At 38.4% G+C, this 25,802-nt stretch overlaps 1 long non-coding RNA gene across 1 annotated transcript in view; it reads left to right on the forward strand.

The window, feature by feature from the left end:
- Window positions 1-278: 278 nt before the first annotated feature.
- Window positions 279-25,802, forward strand: part of LOC306808832 — a 40,661-nt gene continuing 15,137 nt past the window's right edge. The window contains exon 1 of the long non-coding RNA XR_013776113.1: window positions 279-350. This is a non-coding gene — a long non-coding RNA (uncharacterized lncRNA). The remainder of the gene's footprint in view (window positions 351-25,802) is intronic.

Here is a 25,802-nt window from a genome sequence, read left to right on the forward strand (position 1 = left end):
CCACTTCTCACTCTGTTTCTCATTCAAGTGGAGCAGGAATCACAGGGTTTGCCTGGGATGGAGGATAATGAAAATAGTGCTAGCTGCTGACAGAAATTGAATGCAAATTGGGAAAAGGGGTGTTATGAGGCATTGAAAACATTAAATATTTTGTTGTTTCCTCTTTAGAGATCGCTGCATGTTGTGAAACCTTCCTGACACACCAAGGCCTTTGGAAGCTGAGGTGCCCTGAGGGCTGCTGGCCCAGAGCAGCTCTGAAATCCCTTCTTCACAGAGAAAGAGAAACATTTGCTCATCTGATGGTGCACTTGAAACAAAGTTGCATCATCTGTTGATTTTTATTAGTCCAGGTAAGTGAGGAAGAGTTTAAAGATTTTTCAGTTCAACTTCTTTAAATTATGAATTAGGGTAAGAAAGCTCAGAGCCTTTTGTATATGCATTTTATTGTCCAGTTTGTGTTTTCTTCTGAGATGTTCTTTAGTTCAATTTCAAGTTTTCAGATAAGCTCCAAGGAGACAGTGGGTTTATTTTACAGGAATGAAAAAGGCAGAAGAATTTGCTTTACATCTTTGCTGCCCAAAATCACACTTAAAAGATCCAACTGTGAAAAATGCAGGCAATAGACTCTCTGCTGTGTTAGTCAGAGGTAAAAGATAAAAGATAAACCTGCTGGGAACCAGAACCCTATTTCAGCTGCTTCTGAAGTGTGTCACAGGCAAGTCTGCAAAGACATTTCTTCATATCACCCATGAAGATTGTGCTGTATTGATCTGCAAACATGCAAACAGACTAAACCACTGTGTGCATTGTGCCTGTGTGCATCTGGATTTGTGGGCAAGTGAAAGGACAGCTTTTCAAGAGCTCTGTATAAAATAAGAGAAGTTCATTGCTCATTAACTGCTTTCCAATCGTTCTTTTATTTTGGCTCTGTTTAACATTTTTAGTGCATGGAAATTCTAACTCAGCAGTTCAGCCGTGTCATGACAGAGCTGCAAAGAGCATTTCCAGCTTTAAGGGCTTAGACTTGATAAAGGTAAGGGGATAAAAGGTGGTGCAGCAACCGTGCTTGACTTCCTTTTCACTGACACTGCCTTCTGGAGGCTGTTTTGTTCTGGCTGCTGATTAACTTCTTCAGTGGTTATTTGAAAGTCAGCAAACAAGAATTGTTTCTAAAGCAGAAAACAATCATCAATATGATAGGACTGGAACATTTGAACAGCACCTCTGGTCTCCAAGATCACACATTTAATCCTCCTCAATGATTTTAACATTAGAAACACTTTCCACGTTTTGGTTAATATTACATTGGATGTAAATCTCCTTCCTAAACTGTGTAGATGTACATGTTTTGGCAATGTTTCTCTTTAGTAGGACAGACTAGAGTTTCACAGGAGAGAAAATTAAGATCATAAGGGAACAGGATGCAGAAAAGCAATAAATGAGTGGTTTGCCAAGAAAATACATAAAGTTTTAAAGCCTGAACAAGGCACATTCTACTTTTTCCCTCCCTGAGACCCTTGTAAATGATCCTAGGCATGATCCAGCCATTTAGTCTGTGGCTAGTGGTGAAGTCGGTGCCATCATCACCAAGAATAACCAAGATGTTGGTCTAGTTTTAATTAAATACGTGTGACAGGTAATGAAGCACGGAATAATTGGGATGCTGTTTGTCAGACAGAATTGAATAAATCTGACAACACCCAACTAAGCTTTGTATGGGAGTCCTGTTATCTGTTATCTGTGGAAAGAGGAACCCTGGGACAAAAGGAACATCTGGGTGGTGGCCTTTATCATGAGCTCAGAAGGGGTTGGTTTTTCCAGCCTATTGCAAAGGTCCTGTCTCTGTCTTCAGTCCTGGCACCAAATTCAACTACTAGGTCTTCATTGAAAAGTATTAGTGGAACAAATAATAGCTAAGTTCCCCTCTTGAAGTCAGATCTGAGATGCTAAATATGTCTGTCAGAACCTTCCTGGAAGAATGGAAATTTACAGTAAATGCAGCACTGAAAGCAGAAGTATTATTCTCTATTACAGTTCTGCACAGCTCAGCAGATAAAACAGATACTTTGTGCAAGCCTGGCAGCAGAGATAGACTGTCTCAGAGGCATTTTATTAATTTTTCAAGAGTATAAATCAAGACAATTTCATGTTGAATAAAGAATTAAATACTTTTTGCTCTCATATCCGGACTCTCAGTAATCATTAAGGAGACAGTAAAAGGACTGCAAGGGAATTAGCTTTTTGACCCAGTATTCACCAACTGTAGATTCTCTTAACAGTGGGAATAGTCTTAATGAGCAGTTTGCAAGTGAAAGATTTATATACTTTCATTATAGGAAAATTTTGTGAGATTTTTAACTTTGTGGCCTGAATGGAAGCTTCAAGGCAATTACTAAGAAAATAGGGATGATGGTGCATGAGGAGATATCCTGCCTTGGGAAAAAGGAGTTGTGATGAACTTCCAGGTCCTGGAGCTGAGATTCTGCTGAATAGCACATCATCTTGCATTTCCATGCATTTCACAGGATCCCTTCTCCTCCTGTGAGGTCAGTGGAGAGGAGATGACCAGCAGCCATTCAGAGCTGAGACAGGAAGCAGATGGAAATGTAGGTTATCATATATATTCAACACATTCTAACTCTTCTTCTTAGTTCCTCAGCTCCAGACTACTGAATCATCAGAGCACACATTTGCTGTGCAATACTTGAATTTTTTACTTTGCTGTGGGTGCCAGCAGGAAATAATCTGTTTAGCTTGATCCCTTATCTGTCTTTGTGTGGGAAAAGTAGGAAAGGAAAGGTAAAAAGGGAATAATATTCTGCTACTGTTCTGCAGTGTGTCTCTGGCAGGGGCCTAACCCAAGGGTCAAAAACTGAGAACATCAAGCAACTCTAAACTAACAAAAGAAATGTTTGGCAGTCCTCCTCCATCAGGAGCCAGATGCCTCAAGATTTAACACATGGATGTGTCTCCTCTGCATTGTCTTGTCCCGTGGCCCATCCAGCACAAAAATGTCTCATTCTGGAAAAAATTCTCTGTTCTTCAGCAGGGGCTTCTCCTTGTCCTGACTAGAGGGAGGAATATCAGGGTTTATTTCTTTATTTGCTTGGTTATTCCAGGTGCTCATGGAGCCATCCCATGCCCCACATGCTCAGTGTTACCTCAATGTTGATCATGTTTCCTATGGGACTGTTTCTGTGAGAATTATGGTACAGCCAGACATGTGCCACTTAAAAATGGATAAACTGATCATCAGTAAGGGATTTTTTTTTTATCTACTACAATAATACTGGTCTGCAAAGGTAAAATATATTCTGTTGAAGAATCTTCAGTCCACTTCACTGAATTTCCATGCTGTGTCCATTTTTGCAAGACCTGCCTTATACCAGTGCTTTCTTTATCAGGATGCTCTGTTAACATTGGCAACATGGGCTCAATAAGGTAATAGGAAATTAATTTAATTCAATTAAGAAAAGCTATGGAATCTAAAGGTAAGCTTTATAAAGACCATTTTGCCACTGAGTCCTGGGAAGATGGCTGCATGTGCTTGACCTGATGGGAAATTGGAAATGTAGGACTTTCTCCTGAGACTTAGCACAGTGCATTGGGCTTCCTGAATTTGAAGGATACTGCAAGAGAAAATGCAGGAAATGACAGGAACTGAATCAATGACTTGACTAAATCACTTCAACCAACATTCCTCTTTCATGTTAGAGCAAAACAATGCTGCAGCCTGACTTAAAATAAACTGCAGCTTAATAAGGCCAGAAGTAAGTCATCTCTTTTCAGCTAATTCCTGTTCAGCTTCCCCAGCTATACCCTTATTAAAGAAGGTTTAGCAGCTGTACTGTTCTCTGAGGCATGAAAAATCTTGATTAGAGCCACTATACTGGAGTCAATGAAGCTTAAACCTTGATATACTGGGACACAGGGAGGGCCCAAGCCAGCTTTATGCTGCACAGTGTCCTGACAGAGGACTGCTTGTTTTTGAGTCTGGAAAGCAGCTTGCCAGACCTCCTGCTTGTCAGATAAGCATTGTGTTATCTGTGCCTATCTGCAAGGTTAAGAGCAGCAAGCAGAAAGTCTGGTCACCTAAGACACCTAAGAAAAGATATTTAAGCAACTTGGAGGCTGAGCTTCTGACACTCCTGCTTTTGACAAAGGGAAGTGTTTGGGGGGAAAGATCATGGCTTTTACACTTCAGGTGTTGGGTTTGAGGAGCACAGCTGAGCTGTTCTCTTAACAGCTCTAAGGAAAGCTGTGCCTCAGTGTTATTTAAATCACCACACAACTGTAACTTCATTGACAGCATTAATGCAAGGTGATTAGGGATTGATACGAGTCAATTATATTAATAAGTCGAGTTTTGCTCTGAATAATATCATGTGACTGCAAGGAATGAAACCTAGCACAGAATTGGAATGCTGGCTGCAGATACAATAGTACTGTAGTCACAGGACTAACATTGAATGGTTTTGATTCCTGCATTTTTAATATTAATACTTTTTTCTGTATATTCTGGGTATGATGTAAATGACTTTGAATTAGCTCTGAAAAGCAGGGAAACAGCTTTATTTAGAATTTGATTTTTGGTTTTGTTTGTCGGTCCTTGCAACAAATGAAATATATTTAATTAGTTTCAAATTTGTTTTCATTTTGAATTTACCCCAGAGAGTATTATAAAATATATTCCCACAGGTAATGAACAGCTGAAATATTCAGATGAAAAGTATATAAAAGATATTTTGATTTTTTAATTGTTAAGTCAAAAATTTTCTCGTAAAGGTTAAATAACTCCAAAAACATCAAGATTATACTGCAAGAGATTTCATCTGTAAACTCTGCCTGGAACCTCCAACTCATCAGTTACTATTGCAAAATGTCTTAGCAAGAAAAGAAGGGACAGTAGCTGGACCAAGGCCATCAGAGCAAAACACTGATTGGGAGATTGCAGTTATAGAATCAAGAATCATGCAAAAGCATTTTTTATGATTAATGAAGATTGGTTAACGAGTAACTGGCAGAGAACAGATCACACCTCTCTATGTGGTTATTTAGGTGTCATTGGCTTTAGTGATATCACAGAGCTATTGTGTTTTATTTGGATAACCTTGTCTGATACACTAAAAATCCCTGTTTTTACAAGTTCATTTCTTTTTTAGTTAAAGCAGAGAGGCTGAGTCATTGCTCTTAACCCACCTGTAGCAGGCAGCCTCTGAATGCCAGCACCAATGTTTGGGGAAAGGTTCAGGAAAAGTGAGAATGAATGGTTCTGCCAGTGCAAATGGCAGAAATTCAGGTCTTTGGTATCATCCTGTGCATAAAAAATAGTTCTGATCTATGTTCTGGTTGCACATTGAGAGATGTTTCCATTTGTTTTCTGGGGGTTAATGGTATAGAAAGCTCAAGACACTACTGCTTTTAAATGTCACTCAGAAGTTGGGTGTTACTGCTGAGGCAACATCAAAGTTGTTTGGTATTACAGAAGTAAAGACTGAGGATAAATTCTATTGGCTAGAATGGATTTATTTGTTCCCTGTGTGTAAAGTGTGTCTTCTGTGCTCACAGGCTCACAAACATGCCGTGGTAGGTCATTGAATACATCACAGATCATCTTATTTTCCTTTTTCCATTCCATCTTCTTTCTTTGTAATCTGCTGTTTCTTCTCTGCAACAGTTTGTTGATTTAGATGAGAAAAACAGCTTATTGCTAAAAAAAAATGTTATTCTTAATCCTTTTCCACTAGTATATTTGAGCTTTTTAGCTGACAATTTAGACAAATATTAACAGATTTTTTGGTGATCTGATTTGAAGGAATTTCTTTAGTACAGTAAACTGGGAACAGCTTGGTTTCTGTGGGAAATGAGGCAAAATTAGTTTAAAAATTGTTAAGGAATCTAACTATTTTCTTGTGCTAGAGACCACAGGAACTAAAAAGAAATAGAATCAGTATTCTGTCAATATCCATCTGGGATATTTTCTTTGCAGTCACACAAATCATAAAATATTCATGTCAAAAGGAGAAATAAAATGAAATAATTCTAAGGGCTTCAACTGTCACTATCTTTCATATTATAAATACAGTTCACAATAAACTTACACCTTTAGGGTGAATCTGCAGGACAGAGAAAAACTAAAAACTACTTGAAGAATAATGAACTTGGAGACTGCACACAAATTCAGGGAAACACCAAGCTGGATTAGTCTAGTTCTTGCTAAGAAACACCAGTGTCAGGCTGAAAAATGCAGTGTCTGCTGGAGAGATACAGACCAAACACTTCATTAACAAGCACTGAATTTTCCATCTGTCAGGAACTCTATTGCCAAGGTGTCTAAACTGGGGAGCTGAAATTTGTGCCTACTGCAGGTGCTGTAGGAACTGCAATGTTCCTGCTGGCACTGCTCTGTCCAGTGCTGTTCTGGGACAGCCCACTGCCCTTTTTCAGCCCAGGATAATCTCTGCTACTATATTTGAATGGGCAAAGATCAAATTGTGAATAAATGTGAATAAAACTGCCCCCAAGTAGGCCAGAGTAAAACTAATTTACCTGTTATAATTTGCACTGATTTCATTCCAGACACTAATGAAGATGTGCAATGAAATTATTTCTCTTAGGACTGATTTAAGGAAGCAATTTGAAAGTGAGGCTTAGAGGGGCAAAAAAAAAGAAGTTAAACCTAATTGAAGACACTAAAATATTCTGTATTGTAGAGATTTTGGTGGTACTTTGTTGTTTGTAGTCTAGTATATGCAGACCCCCTACCAAGGACTTTTGTTATGCTCAACTGTTCACAGTAATTGTCCATAATTCTGCAGCACAATTCATTTGGTCACCAAGCAGGTATATCCTTCTGTGCAGCTGGAGTGTAAATAATAGAAATAAAAGGATGATTACAGTCATCATCTATGTCTCCACTGCATTTAATCGACCTCAGGGATTTTTTCCATCGCAGGAGATAAAGCAACTGTATGTGAATAGTGGGTTATTTTATCAGTGAAATATTTTTTAAATAGCCTGCACTTGATTACTCCCTCAGCCTTGGATTGATGCCTCCACAGGTGCATGAACTGCATTTCTCTGATTTACTCTTCATGTTTGTAAACCTGGTCAAAGCCTTGAACGTGGAGATATGGCAATACAAATGTTGTGATTGTCATCTGCAATAATGCAGCTTTGCTGTAGAGGATAGATGATTTATTACCACTGGATTAAGAGCCATTAACTCACTGAAACAGTGCCATCCTCCCTTCTGGAGAAGTCCCCATAAGCAGAGTGCCATGTGCTGCATGGCACAGATTAGTAGTGCAGTGGAACTAAATTTTTGGAGCTTTCTGGTCCAGTATTGAGCTGTAAGCAGCTTTTCTCAGGGCAGTGTGTGCAGGGTAGCTTGTTCTCAAGGGAGAAAGTTGCCTCAAGAGAATCATTAGTAACAAAATCCATAAATTAGGGGTGAGGAGAAGAAAAGGCCTGGTTGAGGGCTGCCTCTGGTAGTCTCTGCTCTTAGACCCTCCCCATGTTACCCTACAACAAGATGAAAAGTGACTGTGCTGGAGCCTGTGAAGGGCATTTGTGGCACAAGGTATTCCCTGGTGCCTCACAGGCACTCAGCACACACAGTGGGAGCTGGAGGTTAGCTGTGAATGACACAAACCTGTTGTGTTAAGCTGAAGTTGCTCTTCCTCTGTTCTGGGAAAATGAGCAGCTGCACCAGCATTGCATTCTTTTTTCTCAAAATAATCCAAGCACCGGTCATGCAGTGTTTGTGCTTCTTGCACAAGTGGAATTCTGAATCAGGAGCCACATGGATGTTTTCAGATCTTAATTGACTCCACACCAGGCACCCAGGCTTAGAGCAGAACTCCACCACTGCAAAGAAAGCAAAATGCTTTAGGGGATCCTACATTGTGCACAGGGTTAACAGGGAAGCAGGAGGCCTTATTTATGTGGAGTACAGGAATTGCCAAAGCTGAAGAAATACTGTTTTCTTCCAATGATTAATATGCTCAGTAGAAGTGTAGCATTTGCTGCCAGCTTTCATTAACAAATCAATGGAAAACAAACCCGCGTGGTGGGGAGTGTGTCTGGGGACAGCTCAAACAGGACTGAGCCGCTTTGGATTTCAGCTGCTTTCTTTAGCACACCAGTGTAGAGCACTTTCTTGTTTATAGGATAAACACAGGGGATTGAAGTGATCTGTGTAGCACACAGGAGAGGTTGCCAACCCATAACATTCTGCAGAATGCAGAAATTCCATAGCTGCTCCCTTGGGAGTCATAGGCTGCAATCTTCTTGCATGTTGGTTTCAGTGTAAATAACAGTTAAATCATCAGAACAGACAAACTGCCAGGAAAACTTTGAATAAAGTATTGGTTCATTTTCCTTCCTTCATAACACAGGTTCAGCAGACTCAGGGCTCAGACAGCTATTAATTCAGAAGTGCTGTTCCACAACAAATTAATACAAGTAATGCATAAAAGTAAGGCTCTAAATGTGTGCTTTTGTAGCTCACTCACAAAAAAGATACAATTGAAATACAATAGATAAATTTATTTTTAACCTTATTTTCACTTGAGAGTGAAAGATAACTCAGACTGGACATGAGTGTGATCTATGACAAGAATTTCACTGAATCAGCTTCAGTATGTGCAGTGATTGGAGTATTTCTTTCAGGATTTCCAGTTACTCAAGGGGTTTTTTTATTGCTTATGTAAGAATTAGATTATTTTGAACAAATGAGCAGAGACTATGTGAAGCAATAATGTGGCTGTTCTTCACACACATTGAAGCCTTGCAATTTTCAGAGCCATCTGTTTGAATATTTGCAAAATTATTCATTCATGGTGAAAACACCTCATGGAGTGGCAAAAATATTTCAGAAGTAAGAACAATAGATACAAACCCATCAAAACATTCAGGAGTAAAACCAACAGATACAAAACCTGAGGGAGGTAAGGCAGCTATCCCTGCAGGTTACAGATTTAGGACAAGGATGGCTTTGGGATTCTAAAATATTTGTTCTAAAGCCAAGTACTCTAAGCTGAATGACAGTACAGAGAAATAAGCTGTACCTTCAACTGTACCCATGAGCTGTGCTGAAACCAAGGAAACCTTCCCTATAAATGTTAGATAGGAGACCAGTCCATGTGCCCTGCTGTTCCCATAAAATCAGCCTCTCCCAACTGTCTTCTCTGCAAAGTACAAAATCCCTCCAGACAGAAGAGAAAAAGATAGATTTCAACAGCTTAGAACAGTATAAACTTAGATTTCATAAAGGCTTAACTAACATGCATCAAGAAAATGTTTCTATATATCAAACAGATGGAATTAGAGTTACAGTTTTCCTGCACAGGATTTTGATGTTTAATACAGACTTGGGTGCTCATGTAGCTGGCATTGTCATGCACTGAAGAGAACTTTATGTTTCTGAGAACAGAACCTGGTCTTCAGTCACAACATACTGCAACTATCTTCACCAAGCAAAACTAGAGTTTTTTATTCTGGCAGTTATTTGCTAATGAACACACATCCCTCTGTATACAATTGCATCACACTCTTGAGTCTTGTGTTCTCTCTATAGTGATAATGTTCTCTCTGTCTAGTGTGAGTCATCAGACTCTTCAGGTATATCCAGGGTGTGCTGTGCAGATTGATGCACTCAGCAGGTGTGGAAAAGGACAGGGCAGTTCAAGTAAAAGGAAATTGAAATGTATTTTCAAAGAGAATGTACAAATAGCTTAGTGTTTGATTTCCAGGGTGGTGAATAATTGCAGGCTGTGAGATAAGAACATACAGGACAAATAACAGTGATAGCCCTTTGTTGTATCATGAAGTAGATTCACCTCTGGTTTGAGCTGGCTTTTGGTGGTATGAACTAAAAAGTAGGGACTCTGGCAGTGTAAAGATAAGCAAAAGTCTGATTTCCTTCTCTGTGGTGAATTCTGGGGGCTGGAAAGCTGCACTCAGAGGACACTGACCTCATGGGCTGAGATTTTCTGGCACTGTGTGAGGACTCGTATCAGATATGATGGTGAAAATTAAAATATAGCCTGCCCACATGATCACACAGGTCATGTCTATGCTTAAGTTGATCCTACTCATTTATTTTTAATTGCTTACACTAGAAAGTGCATCCTGGCCTCCATATACATTCTTAGTTCATAGAATGTGGGGTGACTGTATTTAAATCCTGAACTCCAATACCAGCAGTGTGACCTGCAGAGTCTGGAGGTGCAGTGTGTCATCAGAATGTGTCTAGCTTATACTTGAGCTAGGTGAAAGAGCCAAGCAAATTTGGAACTTTTACCTCTTTCCCTTGTATTTATAAAATCATTGTATGCTTTGGTACAACTTGCAGTTCCAGCTAAAAGCTGTAAAAGTTGCTGTGTTCCAGATCATAAATTGGGGTGAGATGGCAGTGCTGTGTGATGAGGCTTGCACAATACCCATGCAGCTTATATCTGACTTAAGGCTTTGCTATTAATTCCTCACTTTCATGAACACAAAATTAACTTCCTTTTCTTTTTGCTTCTCTGAAGAACACATCCTGTTGCACGACACAAGCAGCAATCTCTTTCTAGACAGAATAAAATTCCTTCAGGTGTAATTCAGTGAAACAAGATCATCTCTGACATGATTGTGCATTCCCCCATTACCCAGTACCTCACACACTGGAAAATGAAATGAGTCCTGGCCTGAACGTTCCTGCTGTTATCTAACTCCCACTGTACTTCATGTCAATTATTAACATCAGTGATGATAGAAATCTTAACACATGTTAAGAAACAGGACTCCTACAGAATTTTTGTTAATCTGTATTATTTTACCCTATGATCTTTCTTTCAGAGCTACTTTTCTCCATCTCCTTTTCCAATGTGTTCTCCCAGTTGAAGTGTTTTGGGCTGACATGTTCCTTTCAGTATTTGGAGGACAGAGTGCAAAAACCATTTATTATCTCTTTCACACTCCAGATGAGATCTTTTTCATCATATAGAAGCCTTCTGTTTGAGTTAATTTTATCCAATAATAATACCAAGAAGACTTTAACAGAAGTCAGTAGGAACCACTAAATTTCTTAGCTGAGCTCTCAGATCAGGAGATATATATATATATATATATACATATATATATTTTTTTTTTCTCTTGTTGCTGGCATACTTACTTCATGTTTTCCAGTGAAAATCCTTTGATTTTTCTCAAGGTAATTAATAATGCAGTGTAAAACCTGCAAACTGCCAAGAAAGGGAAGAATCCAGTCATGCAGAACTTGGGGATGGGAATAAGAGGGGGCAGGTGGGCGTAGAGTCCAGGCACTTGGATTGAAGCATGAAAACAAGGGGCTGCTTTGGCTTTGCTCGACTTCCAGGGCTGGTTTGGAACAGCATACTGAGAAGGAACTTTGCATTCAGCAGCTGGGAAGGCTGAGCATTTCTCCAGTCAGGAAATAGTAGCCTCAGCACATCACGTGTGTTGGGGATGGAGGGAAACATGACTAGAGCCTGATCTTCCTGCCATTTCTTTCCAGAAGATACAGTTTTAAGCTTTGCCACCTGGCAAGTGGCAAAACAAAAAAGGGTTGCACGATGAATCTGACTCAGGAGGAGTTTGGGGAGTGAGAGAAGTGCAGGACTAAGCTCATGGTGTGCACCTTCTCAACAGGATAAATTATGGCAGTGCACAGTACTGAGTAATGCCCCCCTCGTGGTTTTTCACTACAATAACACAACTCCACATATTCAAATAGCACAATTTGTACCTGCTTTGTGTAACTGAATAATGCTGTGTACCTGGGACAATGAAACACAGAGGTCAGCTAGAACAAAAGAACCTTTTCCAGCTGCAGTTTTCCCACCTGCACGGAGCCATATCAGAAGAGCTGTTCTAGTGTGGCAGCTCTGAGTTAGGGATTTATTCTGAAGAGTCACAGTCTGTCACTTTTTCTCTTTTCCTTTCTCAACTAGATAAAAAAGCTGTGAGAATTAATCCATAGATGAGAGTGTGCTCATCCTTCCCTGCAAGGAAACTGATCTCTGAATCAGAATCTGAGAGGAATCAGCTAAATGTCAGCAAGGTTGTAGGTTGCATCTGCACAGTTCATACATTACAAAAAGCAGGAACATTAAACAATACCAGAATGAATCAGTGATCCAGGTGTGTAGAAGGGCTACCTATAAATTCCTAGAAATTATGTAACTACAGAACCCACTTGTATAGGTCAGTCATGAAAATATTGATCCTTTTTTATATAAGGTATCTTTTATATTTTTTCAGCTCTAGGGTGATTCATTTTGAAAGCTTTTTAGTGTTTGCTTAATTTCTCATCAAGTCACTCATTTAATGAGTAAAAACCTTATAAAATTCAGAGTATCTAATTGGATTAGTATTTGAAATGCAGAAGTCTTACAACAACTTCCCCCAAAAAACTTAAGGAGAGGAGGACAAATTCCTACTTAGAGAAGATGCAGTGATACATTCTGAGAGATTGAACGAGCCTGCCAACAGTCTGGTGAGCAAGGAACAGGAGAAAGGAACTTGTTACTGCAATTTCCTTTTTATTAACTGTGTTAGCTGCTGAACTGCACCACATGCACGAGATAGAATGTCTTTCACCTTGGGTCCTTTCTCACATTCTGTGTTTTCTGAAGCTCTCTCTTCCATATAACTGGAATTGTTATCCAGCCTCACCAAGCTCCTTGGCCAAGGACTGGATGAAATGTTCCCTGTTTAGGATGCTGTGCAATGTCAGATACTGTGGATGTTGTGTTGTTTCACAGGGTGTTATTTCACGTTCTCAGGGGGAGGGAAAATTGATCGCTAGATGTGAGCACAAGGCAAATGAGTGTGGTGTCATCTCCTGTTCCCCTGCAGCACTGCCTGTCTCCCCCAAATCACAAACAGAATCCTGTCTGTAGCAGGACTCAGGCTGGCAGGGCACAAACCCAGTTCACCCCAGGGTGCACACAGGAGAGGGCACTGCTGCCTGGGAGGAGTTCAGCACTAGCCCAGCTCCTGCTGAGCCAGCACTGCAGGGGTTTGATGCCATCTCAATGGCCCCCATCAGGGTTGGCTTCAGCCAGCCATAGATAATTCCCTGCAGGCTCAAAACACACTGTGCTGAGCACAAATAACCTGGGAAGGTTTGATACATTTGGGGTGGATATCATGTGTAATATCCTGACCATAAGAGAAATGCTGCAGATGTTGTGCAATCACTGGGCACTTGACTGATGACAGGAGTAATCCTTCATGTTTCAGGTCAAATGCTTTCTCAGAAACAAACCCAAAAATAACAACAAAAACAACCCTGAAGATAATCAGAAAGAAATTAATTTTTATTTTCCAATGTTCTACATTTGGATGGTAGAAGTGTGTTAAGTAGCAGCAGTTGTAGAAGTGCTGTTAGAAATTTTCTTCTTAGCACACCGATTTATGATTAAATTAATCACACCAATTTAAGGAATAATTGAAGTAAGCATTTTTCTGGAATGAGAGAAGTTTTGTTTTGGAAAATTCAACTGAGTAAAGAAATTCTCCTAATACATGATGTGCTGTGGGTTATGCAGAGGTATACCAGTATCAGAGCACTTAGCTGACCTTGGACGTTACAGAGGGAATTACAGCAGAGGCACTACTTCAGTGAGCTGAAAAGTATCCTATTAAGATGTATGGTATTATATTTCTATATAGTTTTAGAGCTGTGGTTCCAGTTAGATAGTAGAATAGTAGATATTATCACCACTCTAAAATGAGGTATGGGAGATAGAATCTTGTTTGTCTTGGCTTGCTGCACAGTGGTGGCAGAATCTCAACCTGTACCTGCAGCTAACTCCCAAGTTTGTTCCTTCTCCAAGTCTTCCAAATACATGCTACCATTGCCATCCCAAAGTCATCAGTGCTTGAAAAAGAACATATTGTGACATGATGTATTTCCAGTGGAAATACTTGAAGAACACTTGAAGAAGTATTAAGGACAGTGACAGGGATTGTTCACCTGGAATGAAGTTATTATCTTGCTCAGGAAAGATTTACATGGGAACAGGCAGAGAGAATTTTTACTAAAACAATCAAGGATCTGGAAGATTTTTTTTCATAGCATGAAAGATGGAAACATATTTAATTAAACAAAACAGAAGCAGTGTAAGGCCTAACTGATAATGTTGACACAAGAATCAGAAGATATAAATTGCTGAATGATAGATCCTCACTGGAATTTTTATATAAGGAGAGAGGGAAAAAAGTCTTCTGTGATGAAACAATACTTTTGAGGAAGGACAAAATGATGCAAGGCCATGAAAATCAACCCTACTCATGTGATCACCTTGTAGTCAGTGTTTCTTTAATCTTTAATTTCTCTGTACCATTGGAAAGCATGAATAGTGTTATTAGTTTAATATTAGTACTAATATACTATTAGAGTAATAACACTATTACTACTCGCAGGCACAAATTTCATTACAACAGAGCTTGGCTGTTCCTTGCCCTATACACAATGCCACCACAATTTTGAATAGATTGCTCACAGTTGGTACTGGTTAAGCAAGAACTGGCATGGAAACTGCAGTTTTGCATCAGCTGCTTCTGTAATCCCTGTGGTGCTACATGAACAGTAGCCATGGACAGGTGAGCACATGGCCCCGCCATAGACTTTCCTTCTTTTTTGCCTATTTTTTTTTATAATTAATATTTACAGCAACATTAATTCCATGGTCTCATTAGAGCCTGCTCTTATGCTAAGGCATTATTCCTTTTGTAAGGTGAATTTTGAAATACCATGCTGCCCTCTTGAGGGTATGTAACACACTTGGGGAGTTTTATGTGGTTACTGGAGGAAAATGACATTTTAATGAAAATTTGTTTCTTATGGAAATAAATAGTTTAGACATGAGCATTTGAAAGCCATCTTCATGTTTTGGATGTTCCAAAAGGAACTGGCCATGCAGGTCCTTGCAAATGACCTAATTTATCAACCCTCCACAGATTTAGAGGATCATGTGCAGAAGAGCCAGTGGTTTGGAGTAGAAATAGGATTGCTTTCTTACAAACATTGTTCCTTTTAGATTTGAACAGAGATTTAATTTGCAGAATGGTAAGAATCCTGTTTCCTGTGCTCTGGTATTGACCAGCTGTCTTGCATGACACAGTCATGGTCCTGCTGCTCCAGAGTGGTGAGTACACAGTGACTGATCCAACCTGTACTGCAGAGCTCTGGCTGCCTCGTGATTTCTTCCATCTGCAGAGTCTCATTTGAAATGTTTGCTTTAAGAGAAGTAAATGTGTCTATGTAGGCAAGGTAGGAATGCAGGTGGTTAGAACAAGTGCTGTGAAGGACATGCAAAGTATAAGCACAGAGGAGGGAGACTGACAGAAATTGCCTCTGATAGCTGGGGAGGGAGGTAACATCAAAAAGGAAAGTTACTGGAGTGGCTGTGTGCAAGAGTCCCTCTTCAATGAATTGTTTAGCATGAGACCAGATGGACAATGGTGGGAATAAGGTTTGCTGAAGTAGGTTGCCTAATTGCTCATTTTTTATTCATTGTTCTGGGAATCCATTTAAAGTACAGTGTGTTCATCAGAGACAAACAGACTGGAACAAAAGAAGAAGGAGCTCCTTAGGCCCCATGTGGTGTTGTGCCACTGTAAGGCTTAGATTGACAGGATACAAGAAGACATTTTAGCCATCTCTCTCCTCCTGCTCCCCCATGCCTGTGCTATTCCAAGGGGATCCTGGAGAGGCAGAGGTGTGCTGGGAGTGATTTCTGGTTCTAGAAAGTTTAACAGAGTTTCTACTGCCTGGGCCAGAGGCAAAGGTTTCCATTTTTTTATGTTGTTTTATAATTTTTGCTGCCTGTGCTCAAAGGTCCCTTTCAAGCCCCAGCTGTGCTGTCTGGAGTGGCTCCAGAGCTGGTGGCTGGTGAGGCTTCTGTCCCACTGGTGCCAGGGCTGGCAGAGGGCTCCTGGCTGGCAGCAAGGGAAGGACTGGCACCTGGCACAGCAGTGCCACAGTCAGTGCTCCCTTTGCACCACAACTTCCCATTCCAGCTGCTCAAACAGGAGCTGTGGGCTCCTGAAGTGATCTCCAGTCTGCCTGCCTTGACTAGAAACTGGGAATTGTATTCCACTGAGCAAATATCCACAGACTGACTAATGCCAATGAGTCTCAAAGCCATCCCCATTGCAGGGAATAGTGTTACTAAATATAGAAGAAATATGTATTCTTAATATCACACAAAAAGGAAACCAATGCCCTTTTCTAGGACCTTCTAAAACTCCTGAACAATAGACAATGGCCCATGTATTTATTTTTTTTCAAGAGTAGATATAAATACTCCTTGGCCTGTCTTTTTGTATGCAAAATTTCCAGGCCCCCCATACTATACTTCTTTAAACGGATTTTCAGGTATTTTTGTGTTCCTTCTATAAAAATAGGTACATGGAATGAATAAAAATCACTACATATAAGAAAAAATCTAAGTAAAAAATGAACTAGAAGTGTTTATAACTGACTGCCATAAAGAACTCCCTTTTTCACTGATTATCTGATGGAAAGCTGAACATTTGCTTTTAAATGATCAAATGCTTGTTTCCTATAGGTCAGCCTTGATAGGGCTTTCAGGAAGGGAAAAGCCCCACAGAAAACCAAACCCAAAAGACCTCAAGAGCTTGACTGAGTTTGATTTCAAATATGGAATAACATATTTTAAAATAGTTTTAAGAGCAGGTCTGCTGGAACAAAAAGCATAAGCTTCTTTCTGAAAATTAATCCTGTTTACTGACACTGTTGTTTTTCACAATTTTTTTTTTTTTTGTGGCAAAAACTTAACTGAGTTCAACCTCTTTCCTTCCCCTAATGCAGAATAGCTTTGCCTTGTTCCTCAAGGCCATGTGACTTCAGCAGCTTTCCTGCCTTTCAACTTTTGCTCACTAGGTTGGAAGAATCTTTTCACTTGTGTTGTTCCAAACTTCTTAGAGAGACCAGCAAATTGAAAGTATTAAGATATGTCCTTGTGCCTTAGGATACTGGTGCATAACTATAGTAAAATAAATACTGAATAGAGAATTGTTTTCAGCTGCTACCCATCTCTGCTGTGATGTTGCTTTTGTATATTCCCTTTTTAAAGGTCTGTTTTTTTAAAGGAGTAATAGATAAAAAGAATCATAGAATACTTTGTGTTGGAAAAGACCTCCAAGATCACTAGTCCAGCCATTAACCCAGCACTGCCAAAGGACACCACTATATCATGTTCCCAAGTGCCACATCCCATGTCTGGCATATCCCTCCATTAAGGGGGACTCCACCACTGCCCTGGGCAGCCTGTGGATGGGCTCAACAGCCCTTTCCATGAAGAAATAAGCAAAATTTCTGTGGGGACTCTCTGAACTAGGAACATGATTGTAACAGGTAACAAGCAGGCATTTTTAAAAATATCTGTTCTATATTTTATATCTCAGTGGCAGCTCAGTTCTCCAGAGATTTCTTTGAGGCAGTGTGTGCGCACACAGGTTGATGTGTGACTTTGTAAGCCAAGTGTACTCCTGCTGGCATTTTTCCTATAACCTCTGCAGCAGTGTAGAGCAACACTTTGCAGATTTTCTGTGGACACCAAGGGAAAACTTGCTGAGACACCCCACGTGCAAAAGCTGTTGTAGAGGTGCAGTTGAGGCTTGGGCACTTTTTATACCAGCTTTATCGGTTTTCAGAAGTTCATAGGAAGTTCATGGTTCCCCTTTATTGACAAGTTAACATTCAATGGGAACATTGCTCAAGCACACTGAATTTCAGTATCTGCTGATATCCTGGTGAAACATGTCTGGCATGAGCCTAGGCAGAATTAGGAGGAGCTGGAGAGTGTCTGTTTATTTGTGTGATATATTTCAGCTCTTCTATTCTAACCTCACCTGTATCTTACTTCCCTGAACCAGTACATTGCAGTCTTAAGACAGGAAACCTCAAGTTTTTGTGTGCTGTAGGACTATGCATCAATAAACAAAAGCAGCAGCTGTGAACTCAGCATCTGCAAACTGGGCTGTTTCACTTATTTTTAAACTGAACTTATTTTAAACTGCACTTCTTTTTAAACTGAAATTACACAAAACATTCAGCTTAATGACTCGGTCCATTCATTTTGCTTGAAGCCATATGACCCTGAACTCCAGCACTGTCTGATTTCAGGCTAAACAAGGTTGGTCTGGGTCGGTACCAAACTGTGAGGAAGCAGGAAATTACCTTCAGTAACACTGCTGGTTCAGAATGGGCACATAGTCATTGTCAGGACACCCTTTTTCCTGAGCTGAGACTGAACAGATGAGAGGCAAAATGTAATTATTAAAAAATTCTCACAAAAGTACAATTTAATCAAAAACTTGTATATTCACCATTGGACTGTGGAGTGTGGATCTAAAATCTCTTTTTATGCTTGCATTTTTATGTCCAAACTAGAGAAACCTATCAGAATAGGAAACAAATAATGTGCAGCATTAACATTATTCCATTATTAACTAATAACCAGTTGTTTCTGTCACAGAATTTGATAAGAGAAAACAAAAAGGGATTTGATTTTAACAGAGCCAAATATGTTTTTTGCAGAAATATTATACATTGATTCTGTGAAAGCAAAATTCTATTTTCAGCACTAGTTAAGAAGAGATATATGCAACTGAAAAAAAAATGTAATATGACTTTAGCAGATTATCAGGGCTTGTCTCATAATTGGGTGATCTAATTGTTAGAAATGTCTGTAGATATGGTAGGCTTGAAAGCAGCCAGTATTGCATTACTGAAATTTCTTATGCAACTGTTTTTATGGCTTTGTTTAAGATAAGGTATTTTATGCTGGTACAGTAATACTTAGATAAGTATAATTAATAATAATAAGTTATGCAATTTGTCATCTCCATTTCTGTTTCTTAACAATGGAGCTTTTTGTTTACTTGATTTCATTCTCTTACTGCATATTTGGTGCTTCTGAAGTGGCAGTTTCAGTGACCCTTTCAGATATCAGACACACAGCTGAGTTCTGTTGCTTTAGACATAGACCTGGAACCCCAACTTTTGAAGCAGCTGAGGCAAAAATGATAAAAGATGGTGTACATAGCAAATAAAAGGTGTTGGATGCTCTCCCTGAAATTCTCATGGGCACCTTCCTAGTGAAGTATTGAAGGAAGTTCCTGAGGGCCTTAACCACAGGCAAAAGATAGGAAATAAAACAAAGACATTTGCACAATCCAATAAAGTCTGTCTTGGAAAGAGGTTTCTGTCTATGGAGGTAATTAAAGAAATTGCTGAGATCTTGGAAACAGAACTTGCCCTATGAGTTCTTACTCATCCCTGCTGCACTGAGGCATGAGAGCAGTGGTGAGTTTCCATATCATAAATATTTTACACATGTATAATGCTGAGAAATTTGGAAGTGTTGGTTTATTCTGAAAATTACTAAAAGTTGTACTTCCCTATCCATCAGATCTTCCTGATGTGTGCATTCAGTTATAACTTCTTACTTGAGGTGAAGAGGGATTAAAGGAACACTGCTAGAAGGGATACACAGCTCAGCTAAAGGATTGAGGAGCTGGGCTCATTTTCCACTATAGCATTTCTAGTGAGGTCCCAGATGGTGACACATGAGCAGAGATCCCACTGTCAGCACAGAGGTGATGGAATCACTGCAGCCTGGAGTGTCAGGATTACACTGAGCTCATTTAAACTGACAGGCTACAAGCCTAGAAATTAAATTGAGAAAAGTGTGTGTGACATGATCATAGTCACAATTTAATCACTCTTAAGACAGTTTGAAATGGAAAATGTGTTGAGTGTAAAAAGAGTATTAACAAACCTGATGCCTTTTCAGAAACTTAACAAAACAGATTATCCTGGCTGCAGAGTTTTTCCTTCTAATTTATACATAAAGTTTTTCCTCTGTAGTTATGTCAGCCTTAGCTCACGTGTCCCAAAGGACATGTATTGATCCTTATGCTAACAAATATAGATACTCATCTAACCATAATGTTAAGTAAACATTTGCAGCCATATAGATAATCCACCACATGACTTGACCTATTCATTATTTAGACAAAATGGATTTTACTTACATACAGATCAGATGATGAGTTAAAAGCTTTCTGCAGTATCAAATTTTTCAAGCTTTATTATAAGTAAGAATTAAGGTTTTAAATTCAGGGAGGTGTTTCAACAACATGGGGGATTTCTCTTTAAAAATGTGTTTCAAATATTAAATCATTATGAAACATCATCTGTATGTGACCTTCAGAAGGTTATGATGAAGAAAAGACTTTTAGGCTGTTTTGGTAACAAGAATATCACCAACAATGGCAAAACAGGACAGACTGAACTTATAAACATTACATCAGCCCTGTGCTAGTGATAACATGTTTACTAAACTTCTCAAAATGAGCTGAAACCACGAGTCATCTCATTGTGATCAACACTAGGACTATTTCCTGCTAAGACTGGCTAGAAGACTGGTATATTACTGCTTGCCCAAAATACTGAAATTACAAAGTGAAGCTGTCTTTATTTTGTGTAAATAAGTACAAGTGTTCTCTCCTGGAAGGACAAAAAGGTTGCCAGCAAATACAAATACTGGAAAATACCAGCATGCTAATGATAAGGACATTTGAAGTTCATCTGGTTTTAAGGAAATCTTATTATCACATTGATAAATGAAAAAATTATACTTTTTAGTCTTTCCAAGCAACTATGATTTTATTTTTAATTCAGCAAAACTGGTCTTTGAAATTTAAATATGTTCTCCTATGCCACAGGATGTTTAACTTCTGGAAGTTCAAAATGCACTCAACTTAGTGCTCTATGAAATGGGATAGAAATGTGCTCAGGTTTTGCTGTGCTCTTCATTGTCTTCCCAGAGATCAGTTCATGTTTTAGCATTTTCCAAGTCCACTGAATTGAGAGGGCTGGGGTAAAAAAATAGTGAAGAAATAAATGCATAAAACTAGGTCAAAGCAATTGCCTGCATTTCCAGAAGGAAAAAACTTGAATTTCTTGATGGCATTTTCAAAAAAAATTTCTAAGTATTAAAATATTCCATACATATTTAGGCTCATTTTCAGAGGACACCTCTGTAGTAACACAAATGACATTTTTGAATGAGCCTTTCCCTTGCTAAACCTTCTTAGCAAAACCAAATGTCATTTGTTGTCTCAAAAGCTAAAGACATATTTCACGTGTCAGATGTACAAAGATGCTACTGAACAAAATTGCAGGGGAGACATTTAAATTCTGCTGCTGCTGGAATTTCTGTCATCTCTCTTTCTGATGCAGTGCACAGCAGCTCTCTGTGGTGACAGCAGAACTGGTTCCATTGTGCTGCAAAGTAAATTAATACTTTGTGTGAAGGCTCAGGTCAAAATAAAAGTAGTTGATGGCTTGTTGTGTGCAGAAGTGACACTATTATGTGATTAGAAAATACTGCAGCATGTAAGTGGAAACCTGAGCATATTTATTTCCAAATTTCAATTGTGTCATTTTTGAAACTATTTCTTTTTAGGATCAGCATTATTAATATTTCTTGTGCTACAAGAGAATCTCAAAGATCAGATGATCTTTTCTAGTGGTGCATGCTAAACATGTTAAATATTATAATTAATTTCAAAAAAAAAAATGGGTCATGTTATTTATCTGCAACATAAAAATTTTAATGACCTTCAAAGAAAATCATGCCTAGTTTTGCATTACCTAATCCTTGACAGTTATCAGTATTTTGTCTATCTTAGGGGCTGCAAATTTATCCAAAGTTTCAGATGAATATCTTTGAAAGACAGATGAGCTAAAAACAAGTTAGTTACTTTTATATCTGACATCAGTATTCTTCAGCACTTTTGGAAATGTCACTGATATTTAGGAAATTTTCAAATTGATTTTAAAATGTTCTAAGCAGAATCTTGCCTTCCCTAGGACCCCATGAGTCAGTTTTGATTTCAGTATCTATTTCTACTTGAGAAGAATCATTAAAGAAAATACATTTGCCACAATTACTTAGAAGACAAGCTAAATTCAAAGGTTTGAATTTGCACTTAAATCCAAGTATGTTGCTCTCCTTGAGTTAAATGAGAGGAGAGCAGAATTTAGTCATGACCTGTTGTTATAGATTCTGAAAATGTTGAGCAATTATATTTTTGTCTCCAGTTCTCATATGGCTGGGACAAATGGAGTCAGGTGCTGTTTGTGTGCTGGCACAGAACTCAAATCTGCCTGCACTCACTTCCCTTCATCAGCCATGAAATCAAGGGATTCATAGAGAAGAAACATTTCCCTCCTGGTCCCTTACTTCCTATTTGCTACAAATACTTCACTTAAGAAAAGTAAATAGTTGGAATTGTGTAGCCTTATAAAATGCCTTTTAAAGGATTCTATTGCCAACATTTTGTTCAGCAAATATTGTCAAGTTGTCGAGAAAGTTGTTTGGTGTAATGAAAATGAGACACTTGTTTCCACAGGGGCACATTTTCTGTATCTATGGGATTTATCTACTTGCAATAGAAAGAAATCACAATGGTTTTCCATATTTCTAAGCATCAATTAATTATTTTAATACCCTTGTGAATGTACAAAGTAGTATTTCTCACAAAAAAACAAACAAAACAAAACAAAAACAAAAGCCCTTACCCCATTAAAAGAATAGAAAAATAGCAACCTCTTTTTTTTTTTCCCTGCAACTAAGAATCATTACTGAACAGAAATGTAGGAATATTTTCTGGGTTTGCAGCCCAACTCCTTTGTGTGTTACTGTGATCCACATGTTAGCACAAAAGACTGTAGAGCCATAAAGCTTTAAAATTGTTCCATATCGATATTGCAATTAAGATTGTACTTATCTGGCTGCTGATATGATTTGAAATCTGCTCTTCTTCTGTTTTGAAGTTCAAAGAAATAATGCAATTGTCCTGCAATAAATCTGTTCAGGAGAAAGTCTTCACAATTCCAATCACAACGTTATATCCCTGTGGTATCAAAACCAACATTGCTGATCCTGAAAAAAGGACATCTGATTTCTGCAGACAGTGACCATTTGTCCAAAACTGAACAAAAATATATATTATATGTTGCTTCCAAAGGCACCAGTGTGTGATCTTCACACTGTTCTCACATTAATTAGTCACAGATACAATGATAGCTTCAATGGCAGTCCTTACAATATTCTTTTATTTAATTAAACTTTAATGCAATATCTTTATATTGCAAATCCTGTCATACCACTAAATCCATTTTTCTGCTGGTATGTTTGCATTTAATTCAGGATTTGAATCATGCTCTGCCTTATTGTTCCAAGTAACAGAATTTAATAGAATGGATCCACACAATACTGCACATAATGAAAATGGCAGAATCAGAAAGCTGAATTGCAAAGCCAAAAATAGAGGAAAACAAGACTGGCACTTTTGGATGACTCTGTTTTGGAAGACCAATGTGTTTCCAAGGCCTTCTTTTCAAAAATTGCCACTGACCTTTCCCACAGTACTGAGCAGATCTGTTGCAATTGCTTATTAATCAGTAGAAATTGAAAAAACATGCTCTGTAAATTTACAGAGCTGGTATCAAACTCCTTCAGTAATTGAAAAGAAAATTAAAATCTTCCGTTCTTGTAACTGTTCGGCTTCCTTTTCATATTTCCTACACTAAGGCAAGACAAACTGTCCTAGAATTTATATTTGCACTCAGTGCTTTCAAAAACCTCTCTCACATAATTACAGCTCTAATAATCCTTCACCTGCCACCTCAGTTTCTTCATGTGAGAGATTTTTGTCATTTGATGTTGCAAACGACTTCATAATGTAGGAAGAGGAAGAAGAAAAAAATCTTTTAAAATCATCTAGAAATCAATTCTTTCACTTAGTGAAAAAAGAGACTAAAAAATGAATTGAACAATCATTTAAGGTGTTCTTGAACCAAGAGGATGTAATTTAAGAACAAATTAAATAGTCAGCAGATATTTTCCTGTAACTAAAAATTAGCTTCTTATTTCCAGGTACATGATTTAAGGTTGAAGAGCATTTTCCAGCTACCTGTCTTGTGCATCACTGAAAATAAAAGTAAGAAAAAAACAACTTAATTATATGAATTTTTTTCATATATTAGAAAATATTTATTAGATAAAATACAGCATATGCTTAACTTAAAAATAATGTTTGCTAGTAATTTCTTATTCTACCGCCAACTGTCATAGTGGCTTTGTTATATCCCAGAATTACAAATTATCTTCTTGCTCCCCATTCCCATCTTTTCCATGAGTATCTAATAGTTTAATGCTCTAGTTGGACTAAAATATATTAAGATTACTTTCCATTATGAATATTCACCCTTGAAAATCATTCATATGAAATAATTCCATTTTAAAAAGCCACTTAAAATTAACCTTCCTGACTTGTACTCCAAACTCCTATCCTCGATTCTGGTTGGAATAAGGTCCCCACAGATTTCAGCCCCACTGAAATCCCACCTGATCACCTGTGTCACTGCAGGATGCTATCCCAAGCAATGAAGCCTTCTCAGAGTGAGCTTAGTGGGTCTTTGCTCTGGGATTTATAAAATGCAATAAAAAATGACAAAAAACACAAACGCAAATATCTTTTAAAATATAATATTAGCATTGTCAACATGAAAGACTTTATTTACTGCACAGAGAAGAAAATATTCAGAATAGTGTAGTTTGTTTCTGGGAATGCATGAAAAAGTTTCAACAACTAACACACAGTGTTTCTTTGCAAAATAGCCCCGTGCATGATGCTGAAGTGAAATGGGTTTTGCTCCTTCTTGTAAAAGAAGGTCATTACCTGCTGTTGTGACTGCTCCTTTTGGATTACCTGTCTTTGTCTCTGCACAAGTCAAACAATAAATAAAGGTAGTCTGTTAATATAGATTAGAGCTTAAACTGTTATTTATTGTCACCTTTTATGGAGAGATTCTATAAAGGTTGTTATTGACCTTCCCTGCCTACAAACTAAGAGTCAGGTATTTATCCCAGGCAATTCATTTGCAATGAAAAAAAATTACAGTCTTCCTGAGGAGGCACAGGCAGAAGCTGAGCTGCAATGATAAATCCTGATGAGTAAGAGTTCCCAAATTGAAATGTGCCACAAATTCACATCAGGTTATGTCTTTGAGCATATGAGATGAGGAAATAGTTGAGAAACAACAGATCCCCTCCTCCAATTTTTGAACTCTTCTTTTAAACATCCTCTGGGATTTGGATAGATTTGAGCATGAGAAAAGTATACAGCACATTTTCATTCCTTTGAGTTTATGTAGTACAGAGAGCCATAAAAATAAACAACAGCAACAACAAAATAAGCATTCTCTTTCATGTGTTCCTTGAAATTGAAATGGTTGAAGAAAAATCAATGTAACAGCCACCCACTTACTGTGCCTTAATCACATTACCAGAATGCCTTTAAACTGGTTTGTGATGGCATTTCTGCAGTGTGCCTGGATCAGAACACACCTCAGAAATTGGCTGCAAAGGTTGCTGTAACCTTGGAGCCGTGGAAGAACTTCCTGAGTAGAGAATGGAAGGCTTCTGCTACAGTGAATAAAAATTCCTGATCTGAACATCCCAAATTGTGAGGATGTCAGAAATCCAGACTAAGCCTCCCATGATGCTAAGAATGGAGAAGAGAGAAAGAAGATCTCATAAATATTTTATTTTCTCTTTTATAAAGCAAGCACAGTCTTCTGCTTCCTCACCCAGTCTGTCTTACAGGCTGAGCACTATGAAATTGTGATTGTTTGAAAAGATTTAAAAGCCACTTCCTCCTGCAATGCTCCAATTCTGCCC

Source organism: Erithacus rubecula (genome assembly GCF_903797595.1).
Source record: "Erithacus rubecula genome assembly, chromosome: 16".
Taxonomy (NCBI): domain Eukaryota; kingdom Metazoa; phylum Chordata; class Aves; order Passeriformes; family Muscicapidae; genus Erithacus; species Erithacus rubecula.